Source organism: Larimichthys crocea, chromosome XXII, assembly GCF_000972845.2.
Source record: "Larimichthys crocea isolate SSNF chromosome XXII, L_crocea_2.0, whole genome shotgun sequence".
NCBI classification, from domain to species: Eukaryota; Metazoa; Chordata; class Actinopteri; family Sciaenidae; genus Larimichthys; species Larimichthys crocea.
Genome location: NC_040032.1, coordinates 20,121,240 through 20,132,562, shown reverse-complemented (window position 1 = coordinate 20,132,562; position 11,323 = coordinate 20,121,240). Strand labels below are relative to the sequence as shown.

At 39.6% G+C, this 11,323-nt stretch overlaps 1 non-coding gene across 1 annotated transcript; it reads right to left on the bottom strand.

Moving 5' to 3' along the window:
* Positions 1 to 10,636: 10,636 nt before the first annotated feature.
* Positions 10,637 to 10,709, bottom strand: trnav-uac (transfer RNA valine (anticodon UAC)). Its single transcript has one exon. It is a non-coding gene; the product is annotated as a tRNA-Val (tRNA).
* Positions 10,710 to 11,323: the final 614 nt, after the last annotated feature.

Here is an 11,323-nt window from a genome sequence, read left to right as displayed (position 1 = left end):
AAAACTTTACTAGACCATTTTTATTTAGCAAGTATTCCTGAAATGTCCTCCCACAGCTTGATTGAGCCAAGACTGAAGAATAGTCACGTCTCTTTGAATTCACAAGAAGGAAGAGCTTATTTAAAAAAATAAAAACAAGTGTGTTGTAAAAAGTACAGCGTGATATGCATCAGGAGTGGATCATTAACTTCATAAATATAATTCAGTCTGCCACACAAGGACACGCTCGGAGGTAAGCCATTAATCATGATTAAAGAAACACACATTTTCTGATTAAACATGCCAGATGAGCTCCTTCAAAAAGTTTTTATAGTAGACTGTTTATCAAATATACATGTTGTTGCCTAGTTAACGAAGGCAACAACGTGTGTATAAGTTAGGTTAGGATGTCAACACTGAAAACACCTCTGGACAGAAAACAAAAACAAGATGCTGAAAGATGCTTGTGATGAAGGCAGAGTCTGATGATAATTCTTTGTGGTGTTGTCCCCACAAGTCATCCCTTATGAAAAGATGATTACAGCATCTTTAACCACCTGTTTTTGTTGCCAAGCTCTAACCATGCCGTAGTCATAGTTCATTTGCTGTAATCTTAAGCTTCATATTGCTGTTGCCACATGAATTTAAGAAAGCAAGAATTTTTAAATGTTGGCTGCCGTGTCATCGATCATAATCTTCATTTTTCACAATCACCCAACATCAGTGTTTTTGTGTGTGTTTCAAGCCGACAGAAGAAGTAGGGAACTATGCTTTATTTGATATCAGAGGATAGGTTCACCCAAATCACCAAGAAGGCTGACTGTAGACACTGAAAACTGTCACTGGAAATCATCTGTTTGTTTCTGTCATAATGCTGTACAGTACAAATTACCCTACCCTATGCAAATCCGTCGTCCGTCTGTTTCTCCTTTAAGCAGCTCTCCTCAACTTTGAATCTCAAATGTAAAGACAGCATTTTACATTTTAAACAAATTATAGTATTAACATGAAACCAAACACAAGCAGACACCAGACAGACAGTTCAGGAACATACAGAAGATTTATGTCCATGTAAAACAGGAACAAAATGGACATAGCCTTGTTTGTTACCATATACCATATCTATATATATATATCTAAGATTATTGTGCATTCGAAGCACTTTAGACATCTTCTCTCTTTATGAAATAAGATTTCAAGGCAGCGTTCACAGTTCAAATTCAAACATGGACATTTATTGCAGCTCACCCCGTAGTCTCTTTCTATCAACCACTGTCTCCATCCAACAGTTTAACAAGTCGAGGAGAAAATGCAAAAAAAACAATTATGCTTTAATACATTTTATTTGGTCATTTAAAGGCGATACTTTTCACTAGCTGGATAATTATAAAAGACTTGAGTTGTGTTTTAGAAAGGAAGCCTCTTTTGTGGCTGACTGAAGTTCTTTGTAATATAAATGTTAAAGATCCCATCCAGACATGTTTAAAGACATGTGAAAATACTCTCTGAATAATAATTCTAATAGCCTCGTGTGGTTTTTATCCAAAAAAGTCCAATTTAATATTCTGAAAAACAAATGTATTATGTCTACGTGCAAAGTCATGCTCCTATGTCTTCAACTCAGAGACTTCTGGTGTCAAACTCTATGCATCATGAAACTTAAACATTCAAGTAACAGTAAGCAAAATATAGATTTTTTAATGTAAGCAGGATATCCAACTGCCTTCATAGATTTCCACCAGGCTGTCCTGGGAAACTATAAAAACTTCTCTTTAGGCCTGTCAGTCTTTTCCTTAACTAAGAAGTCACCAAAAAGACAGCCTATGCACATTATGCTGGGGACAGATTGTTTTGAAATGCATTCATATCAGATTCTATGTTTCATAGAGGTGGAAGATCATCTTAAAAGCCAATATTGTGGATACATTTATGAGTGAGAATACTGATTATCTGATTTACTTTGTTCATTGAATCTTTTGTTTAAATATTTTTAAACTAAATCTAAAAACCCAACACCATCAACTTTTTCCTTGCCACCGTTGCCAAGATGGTGATGCCGATTCACAACACTTTTATCTGGCGTTGAATTGAGAGGGGTGTGAAGCTAAAAGTCTTTATCATGGTTGTCAAATCAGATTGACATGTAACCTTTCAAAGCGAATCTGTCAGGATGCCAGACTGTTACTGGGGTGTGCTGGTATGTGTGTGCGTGTCTTTGTGTCTGCGTCTCGGTGACAGACAGAGACGTCAAGTCATCAAAGAGGACAATGCGTCTGGTCCAGAGCTGAACTCTGGGAGACGGAGACAGACAAAGAGATGGTGTGATAGGTGGAAGGAGGTGACAGAGAACTAAAGGCCAGTGGGTGAAGCTGTTTCTGTCGCCACCTGCCCACTCGCTGTCTGAAAAACTGCAAATTAGGCAAATGAAGCTGCAAACAAAATATTTTCTGAAGATGCAATCGGCTAATTTTCTTTCTCGAAACATTAACTTTGCAGCATTTCATATTTGGTTTGTTTATGTTCACACTGCACTGTTGATTTTGTTTGTGACTTTCATTGACAAACTCAGAGGAATGGAGGTTAGGTGAACTCTGCCTTTTTGCTGACGATGTAGCTCTTTTTGCTTCATTGGACCGTTACCTATAATGCACACTGTGGTGAACTGTGAAGAAGTCTGGGGCCACAGTACTTTAGCTTCCTGTTGGGAGTTACTGCTCCAAATGAAGAATTTTAAATATCTTGATCTGTTGAGGTGAACAGAGACTGATCCCTTAACCTTATTTTACAGGATAGGGGACTGCTGCTATCTATTGTACGGGTCAAAGCTGCCTCTGGGCATCCTCGCAGGTTGATCAGGATACATCTTCTCATTGGGTGTCCGGTAGGAACAAAGCCAAGAGCTGAGAGTAGAAGTAGAACCTCTGCATGTTGAAAGCAGCAGTCTATGGTGGTTTAGCATTTGATCAAGACCTGAATAACTGAAAAACCTGAAAACTGCCTGAATGCCTCTCCATGAAATACAATACAATACAAACATCTCCATTACAGACTTACAGTGAAAATTATCACCCACATATTCCCGATGACAAGTTCATTTTTCTGTCTTTGGCTGATTTGGCCTCTCTGAAGCTCTGTCAAACTCAACAGGCCTCTTGTGTATAGACAAATGATATTAGCTAAAAATCTTAACACCACTATGATTGATACTTCAGAAGGGCCTCTTCCATTAGATGTTGATATTGAGTGTCTCCCAGTGTTTGGTTTTCCCCACTGTCCAGTGAGCCCATGTCCAGAATCCTGATTGGTCCGTCCCGTCTGCTGCCACGGCGCCACGGGGGGTCGTATTGTGGGCCAGTGGGGGTGTCACTCAAGCCCCTAAGAGGAGAAAAGGGAGGGAGGTGATTTAGCATTAGGTCATCCCCACCCCTCCAGGTCTCTGTGGCTCTCTGACAGGTCTCATCATACAGGGGACCTGCCGGGCAGATTGACAACTCAATGAATCGACCAGCGCCGAGCTTTTATAAGCACCATTTCACGGCTTCGCTCTTTGTATGACAGCAACCCAGTATCCCCCCTCCTCACTACAGCCCTCAAACTTTCTCTCCCCTTCCCTCCTTTCTTTCTTTCCACAATCCATTCCTGTCTTACCACTGTTCTATCTCCGTTGGGCTGGTTTCAGATGGGATGTACCGCTCCAGTTATTATGAGTGAAACAGCCACTAACAGGAACTCAAAAACTATTAGAGCTTCAAAAAAGTAGATTTATATCCATGCCAGAAAAGTTTTTTATCTCTGATCTACTCAAGTGGGATGTTTGAATAAAAATCTTCCTCCTCTTGGGTATATTGTACGATTAACTTAATTTCTTTTGCAGGTTTTCTAGAAGCTAAAAGTTGTCTGTCTGTACATGGCTGCTATGGTATGATAATGGTTCAGGTAAGGTAAACATGGAACAAGAACTGTGACGGGACACAAACTTCAATTTCCTTCCTATGAACAATCCCTATTGTCCCACCTTTATCATCCAATGTTAATGTAATTGTTGTGGATACTGGGCTAAAATGAAAGGAGAGGCAGAATGATGGAGGGAAACGTGGATGCAGGGAGAGAGGGATGGTGGAGGAGAATGAAGGAAGGAAGCAAGGAGGGGAGGGATAAGTGCAAGGCATGGGAGGGGATACCGTCACGCTTTGGTGCCTCTCAATTGAAGTCTGAACACCGGCCACAAAACCCGGCTCTCTCCATATACCTCATCTTTGCATGTGAAAAGACGGCTGCATTGTCCGAGCCTAACTGCACATTTAACCTGTCTGGAATGAAAGAAAGGGGAAATTTCTCTCCCTGTCTCTCCCTTCACACCCTCTCTTATCTTAACAAACTAATTAGCTGGACATTTCTCCTGCAAAGACGACTTCTTTACACTTGTGCTAAATAGTGAAAAAGCAGCTCTCGGATGTTTAATTTTTAGCCGGAGGGAGAAAGCAGTACTTCTCCACCTTTTTTCCTCTTGTTTGTTCTGGATTTGGTCCTCAAGGATCTCCAAGTGGTGTGTTCAGAAAGATTTAAAGCCTGTATTTGATGGTCGCTGTGTCCACAGAACAGAAATAAAACCTGGTGGTTGATGTTCAGCGTCACATGCGGACATCAAGGGTTTGACAGTGATGCACAAATTTTATTAAGACCAGATTCTTGTCACATTACTCAGGTTTTTTGTATTTTTAGTCTTTTAAAACTGCTGTTTTTTATGACTATATTATTAGTTTTTATCATGTTTTTATTCAATAAAAAAAGGAAAATATAAACACTGCTGTTAGAAACACATTTTATAAGTTTTTTAAGTGAAACTACCTTTTCTAAAACATAAAAAGCTTGTAGTTTAATCCAAACAGTGTTAAGATGAAAGTGATGTTCAGCCATTTCTGTACTTAATAGTTAAGTGAAAGCCTAGTTTTCTTTCACCAGAATAGATGCATAATGATCCCAAGCTTTTCTGCAGCCGTGTCCACAGAGAGCCTGCTGCTCATGCTGAGATCCCGACTGGAGATCATTTCTTTCTGCCAAAGCCTCCGGCTGTGCTTTGGGTTTAAAAAGGAGGGTTGTTTGGCTCTAAAGTGGCACTGACCAGCACAGTCCAGCTGAACGTGTGTTTGTCTCAAAGACATTAAGCTACTTTAATACTTATTAAAGTGTTTATGTTATACTATTAACCATTAAAAATCATCTATTAATGTTCAGATCAGTCAGGGAGACTTTCTTTAGGTTGTGAAAAATCTACTTGATGGTGTATATTCTTCTCCAGCATTCTTCTCTTTGCCTTTTTAGAGAAACAGTGGACAGTTTGACTGAACTGGAGAACCAACATTTGACCAAAAGTAATCAGACAATCAGGGAAACTGTTTTCACACAACTATGCACAAGTCCAGTGGGTCAAAGTTAAGCTAAGAAGTTGGTCTGGAAACTGAGATTGATGTTTAAAATGAACAGCTTGGTTAACAACCATACAGTCTGACTTGTCTTACCTTTTCCGTGACGTCTCCATAAGAGACGGTGTCATGAAAGAGTAAGTAAACCAACAACTGCCTTACTGGTATTGGTTTGTGGAAAGTCTTGGTTGTCAGAGTTAACCCGATAGACAGGGAGTCTGGTGGAGCTTTGACAGTCACTAGAACATTCATGCCCCTCTGAAAGAGTTACCGTGGCACCACATAATCTTAGCCCTGCTGTTCAGAGAGGTTAACGTTAATGTTACTGTTCATCTGCCCTCAATAAGCTCTGAATATAGCACAGTTATCAAAGATTCCATGCTTTGACATGCTTTTACTGCCACTGAAGAGAAACAACCCTCTTCTTCAGGTCTTCATGGCATCTATGAAAACTATGTGACCCAACCAGGCTAAATTAAACAAATGATTGTTTCCCAAAACATGTTTTTAGATAGATAGATAGATAGATAGATAGATAGATAGATAGATAGATAGATAGATAGATAGATAGATAGATAGATAGATAGATAGATAGATAGATAGATTGTTGAATTCTTACTTAGGCCTGCTTATAATATTGAATCTAAAATGCAGACACAGATGGTGACGCGTTCTTCTGAGCTGCACCGTTACCCTGATGCTCTGACATGAATACTGGCTTCCTGAGGAGTTAAGTCCTGGAGAGAGGACGCCGTCTCTCTACCTGTGAAGCCGTCAAACATCCAACTGGGGTTTGTTTGTGTCAGCAGTCAAGATGATCCTCAGCAAGAGTTCTCTCAACACAATGTCTGATGCCCCGGCCATCTAGCCCTGAAACTCAGCCGAGGGGCCAACTGTAAGAGTGTCTCAGCCAGGGGCCAGAGCAGGTCCAAAGGCCTGGTGCTGGGAGGCTCTGACAGGGGCAGCTGAATCCAAGCAGCCCCTCAATGCCTCGTTCATTCTTATAATTAGACACTTGGAGAATTAACTCCCGCAAGGGTAAGATCTGGCTCCTATCCCCCACAGCCAGAGGAGAGTGGACTGAAAACAAAGTGTACACGATCATTTTTAAATCGTAAATTTCAATGATCTAAAGATTTGTCAGTGTGGTGAAGAGATTTATTGCCCCTGGCCTGTTTTCCAAAATCATCCATCATTTTTTTCTGGTTATTCTAATTTAATTTGTCTGTTTTTTAACAACAACATCCAGGATAAATCACAACATCCCAACAGAAATATGTGTCAGAATTTGTGCAGAGAGGTGAAACTTTTCCTACCTTTTGAGACTTCTCAAGGCACAAGACAGCCAGTATCAAACACACTGCTGTCTATGATGCAGGTTGTGAATAATGGTATGATTGGTCGGGAATCAGCATGTAGTTTGTTATGTCTCTCAGTCAAATCATGCCCATAATCACTTAATCTGACACAATGATCATCTTAACAGACAAATATATATTGCATTGCCTGAAGGTAATGGCATGACATGGCTGTCTGAGCATCTCCATGTTTGTCAGGATGAGCGGGATCCTACTCCTCATCATCTTCACGTTTTTGCTGACTTTTTTATGTTTAAATTACATTGCATAAAGTTGCATCAGGTACCCCAGATTTTTACAATTATGATTTGAGTTAAGTGAATATCTTACAAGCAAAATTACTAATAACCAACTATTTGTAAGATGGTAACATACTTAACTTTTCTTTTCCTTAACATTCTTGATTTAATTATGAACAGTGAATTCTGTGCCTCAGCAGCACAGCACATTGATGAAGACGTGATCTAATGTCAGTGGGTCTAGTTTTGTGTCTACTTTACTTTTGTCTACTATTTGGACTGGGTGTGTAGTATGTTTTTCTTTTAACCATGACCACAGTGTTTTTCTAAACCTTCACCATGCTGTAATTGTTATGCTGGTAAAATCTTTTCAAAATGTAATTTTTAAGAATTGAAAAAACGTCTCCTTCGAGCACAATCTGAGGTTCCTCAGATGGTGATACAGTAAAATACTATTATCACTTTAATATGTTCGCTCATAAATGGAGCCACACACTGTGGACTGACATCCCAGCAGTATGTAAAAGTGGAGAAAGAGAAGAAGTTGTGAGAAAAATTTACAAGTATCCTTTCTGTTGTTCTTAAAATGTGTCATGCATGTTGTCTAAGTGGGTCTATATTTTGATTTTGTATCTTTCCTTAGATATGCGATAAGCACATTCCTTGAAAAAGTGATAATTCCATGTTATTTACATGTTACGCTTATTTTCTACTGAGTGTTGGCACATGCCTTGTTTTCCTCTGTACTTCCTGTGCTGGAACATTTTCTCGTTGATGTTTTTCGCCTGACATTCATCAGTGTGAACATACAGCATCTCCTCCCTGCTGAAGCCCCCACTTTGTGTGGGCAGGTGCAGCTTTAAATGACATGACATTTTTTGCAGTGTGCAGAAGGTGGCAGGTTGTGATCCTGCAACCCACATCTCATATACATAATCCAGCAGGCAGGCGGGCCCCTGCTCTGGTTGAATGGGGGGGGACTCTCCCTTCCTCTGGGGACATTTCAGGGCTGAAAGAGAATCCTCACCACCCCGCTACCGGGGGCCTGTGGGCACAGTGAGAAAATGAAGACCTCTGCGCCCCTCTAAATCCCCAGGAATTTCTCATTAAGCAAGGGTCCCGGGCTGCCGAGGGCCCTCTGGGCCCTCACCCACCCCCCGTGAGGGGTCTCCCTCTCTGGCAGGGAGAATGGAGCTCTCCACTCCACTTTGTGCTGGTGGACCCGCTACCAAGGCCTGTTATTCACCTTCTCCTTTCTCACCAGCACAAGAGCTCGCTCCCAATCATGCTTTTAAAGCCCTCAGGACTTCCTCTTCCTTTCATTCTTTTTACATAAGTGTGTGTGGGTGTATGTGGGTGTGAGTATGTGTGTGTGTGTGTGTGTGTGTGTGTGTGTGTGTGTGTGTGTGTGTGTGTGTGTGTGTGTGTGTGTGTGTGTGTGTCTGTGTGTGTGTGTGTGTCTGTGTGTGATGTCTAATAAGACCAAAAGAGAGAAAGGCATAATTGAATTTGACATTTTTTAATGGTATCCTGAGATATTTTTGTCTGGAGGCGCCAAAGCTGGAATGAAGCGGACTCTCATTTCAAAGAGTGTTTTTTTCTTCCTCTTTTTTTCACACGTTGTTCGTGAGTACAAGTAGGATTAATGAGGATTATGTATATGAGGAGAGGTAATGAGTTTTGATGAGAGTAGGGAGGACATTTAGTGTAAGATTTCAAAACATCTCAGCGAGTCAGCTGCCCCCCACTTCTCCTGAAGTCACTTTATCTTCATATGTTTTTCTGCGAATATATAAACATGACAAGAACAACAAAAGAAGACAAAATGCATGACAGAGATTTTATGTTTTAGGCTGAAATAAATAATAAGAAGAGACAATCCCTGTTTGTGTGTTTGGATTCTTCCTTAAAGAGAAGCTGTTACCTCCCCTGTGTGGAGAAGAGCTGCTGCTACAAGAAGACTTCATCCCACAACGTTCAGTGTGCAGGCATTCAGAAAAATGACTTTATCTACTTACTACCTCTTCAAAAAGGTTAATTTGTCTAACAGTCTTTAAAGTCTGTAACTGAAATAATATTTTAATAAAGTAACTCATTTTACTCAGAAGTCAAAATGTAGTTTCTAATATTGTATTTTAATTCATTTAAAACATAACAACACATTGACATTACACAGTATGTTAGACTGACATATTTTTTGATGTGGTTACAATTTATAGTGGTGGAAAGTAACTAAGTACCTATACTCAGTACAGTACTCGAGTGCAAGCTTTAGACAATTTGAAAAAAAACAACTTGTTAGTTAAGTATTTTTATTAATTCCACCACAGTAGCTGACACATGCAGAGGTAAATATACTTTTCACTGGATTTATTTGATAACTTTAGTTACATTTTACTTAATAACTATAATCCACAATATAATTAACAAATAAATTGTAGGGGTTTAGATATGATGAGACTTTTTCAGACTATGGTGACAATCAATAATATGATGTAATGATTCTGAAATAGGAGATTCTACATAATGAGCTTAAGTATATTTTGATATCTTTGTGCTCTTTCTCTACTAAAATTTTAACACATATCTTACTTATAAGACTACATTGGTACTTTCACGTAAGTAACTGATCTGAATACTTCTTCTGCCATAGCCTACAGTTTGTTTTGTGGAAGTCATTATGCTTTTAATGTAACAATTAAGGATACATGACCTTATATTTGCCTTTATTTCTGTTCAGATGTAGATATTTGCGCTGTCTCTCATTATTGCTCATGAATACATTTTTCATGTATTTTGGTTTATTTTTCATTATTTATTTGTATTTATTTTTTACTCCTGGTCCTCGTTTGCAACCTGCTGTAAAACTCTTTGTTCTATTATCTATAATGATGTTCTATGGTGTACAGAAAACAAATGACTCTGTTACAGTGGTGAATCTCAGGTGAACAACACTGTGTGAGACTGTCAGGCTGAACTGTCCTCAGCCGAATGTGGTGCTTAGTTCTGGTCACAAAAACATAATTTTTGCTATCGAATTATGCGTCCATTACTCCCCGGATGTGTTCTGTCGGACAGCAGAGAGCAGCTCCTCTGGTCACTGCAGTTTGAGCCTCAAAGGACTGATATCTATCTCCATAGCGATAAGATGATTCAACATGTGGGGTTGTTGGTCAGCAGTGACTCAACTCCAGGTGCTGAGTTTTTTTGGCTGCTTGTAACCCCTAAAAATGTGTTTCCTCTGGTGGCGTGTCCTCGTCTGTCCTTATGCTGTTTTGGTTCTGTACACGGAAATGATCATATGTGTAGAATAATGACATGCAGGATGACTCGCATATGGTAGCAGCTTTCTGGTAGAATCATTGATTTGTTGATTTTGGCTGGTGAAATGGTAACACAGCCCACGATTTACAAGTTCCTATTGGTACCTTGATGCAGGTACAGTGGTAAACCTCCAGTTCTAAAGTGCCCAGAGAGTGAGCTATCATCACTTCAAAAGTGATCGGGATTCAGTGCCCTTAGACTTGTGAGTACCTGCTTTTAGATTTATGTTTATACTGTTAGTCTAGTCCCCATCTTTCAAAGTGTATGAGTTAAGACTTGGTGTTCATTTATTTACTGAATAACTATAAAGAGTTGGTTTCACTGGGGATTGAACCCAGGACCTTCTGCGAGTAAAGCAGATGTGATAACCACTACACTATGAAACCACAGGGTTCAAGATTAAACTTAAATTTAGAAGAAAAAAAAACTGATCTCATTGGTGAAGTCATTTTAAGAGTGTTGTTTTTCTCTGGGTGGTTTGTCTCTGCGTGTCAGCCCTGTGATGAACAGGGTGTACCCTGCCTCTCGTCCAAAGTCAGCTGGCATCAGCTCCAGAATGGATGGATGTTTTTCCCCGTTAAAAAGATTTTTGGGGGGAATTTTTCCTCACCCAGGGGTCATCAACAAAGGGTGTTGCATGCTCATAAAGCTTCCTGAGGGGAATTTTGATTTGTGATTTTGGGCAAAATAAAAAAAATCTGACTTGACTTCTCTCATCTGGATTTTGGCAGCTGTGCAGTTCTTCAAATATAATGTATATTTTTGTGAAATGTTGGATAACTTTACCTTTTTGGCCTCAAACAGTCATTGAAATGGAACCAATGCAAGGGGTTTGTCTGTAAATCACTTTTTTGTGGGACTGAAAATAACTGATAGACATCTGAAACATAATAAAGGACCCCAACCAGACACTTCTTTCTACTGTATGATCGCTAACACTGAGTTGCATTTTATAATCTCATCATGTGTCTTTAATGTAAAACTGCAAATAATTCATCAA